The following is a 1,165-nucleotide window of genomic DNA, read 5'->3' as shown; positions in this document are numbered from 1 at the left end:
CCCCTGCCATGGGCAGGGACACCTTCCACTGTCCCAAGGTGCTCCAGGTTCCATCCAGCCTGGCCTTGGACACTTCCAGGGATCCAGGGGCAGCCACAGCTTCTCTGGGCAACCTGTGCCAGGGCCTCCCCACCCTCCTTCCCAGTATCCCACCTAACCCTGCCCTCTTGGAATCTTTGAAGTCAGTACAATTTTGTGAGCTCATCAACACAGGAAGATGTCTGGACTATATTTCTCCCGGTCAAGTTGTGTAAAAATTATCCCATCCCAAGTTCTACCCCCTCCCTTCCCTGGGATAAATGTGGGGTTGGGCTCTCCTGGGAATGCCCCCTGAGCCACTGAAGTGTCACTCACAGTTTCTGCTCTGTTTGCACAGGAACACTTGCTGAAGGAAGGAATGGCCTGGCTGGATGAGCAGGCACCAGAAGAACCTCAGTACTGGCTCCCTGCTCTCTTTACAGAGCTGTACTCTCAGGAAATCACTCCAGAGGAAGCCAAGGAGGCAATTCCTTGACTGTTCCCTGTTCTGTGCCTGTCTAGAATCCTCGGGAGGTTCTTTGCATATCACCTGAAACACAGGGACAGTGGACTTGAAATAAAAGGGTTTTGTAAAAAGTGTCTACCTTGAAAATCTTCTAGGATTCACTCCTGCTGGCTTACCTCTGGATTTGCTCCCTGGCTGGGGGTGGAAATGCCACTTGCTACTGGAAACTAAATGTCACAGCAAGAGGAAAATTATCTGGAGTCTTAAAGGATGCAAATGGGATTCTGGCTAAAGAAGTGGGGAAGCTCTTGTGTAGCTCTGCTCTGGGAAGGAGTTGTTGGTTGGTTGGTTGTTGTTCCTCTAAGGAATCACCACAGGCTCCATTCTGCCAAAACAAACTTTATTGCACAAAAAAAAAAAAAAAAAAAAAAAAAAAAAAAAAAAAAAGAAAAGAATCTTATGTACAATAGTATATAAACAAGGTATCTTAGAGTGACTCTTGTGCATATATTTTCAACTCAGTTAGGTCTAAAAATCTGTTGCTAAAACATCTCTGCCTAGAGCAGTCATTGAGGATTGTCACTTGGAAATGGAGACATTCAGAAATGGCAGGACAGAACATCAGAGCTAGAAAACTAATACTTCTCTTACAGCCACATGCGAGGTGGGTGAGCAGTGTCC

This window comes from Manacus vitellinus, unplaced genomic scaffold (genome assembly GCF_001715985.3).
Source record: "Manacus vitellinus isolate BGI_N305 unplaced genomic scaffold, ASM171598v3 scaffold_102_pilon, whole genome shotgun sequence".
Lineage (NCBI taxonomy): Eukaryota > Metazoa > Chordata > Aves > Passeriformes > Pipridae > Manacus > Manacus vitellinus.
This window is presented reverse-complemented; position numbering follows the sequence as displayed.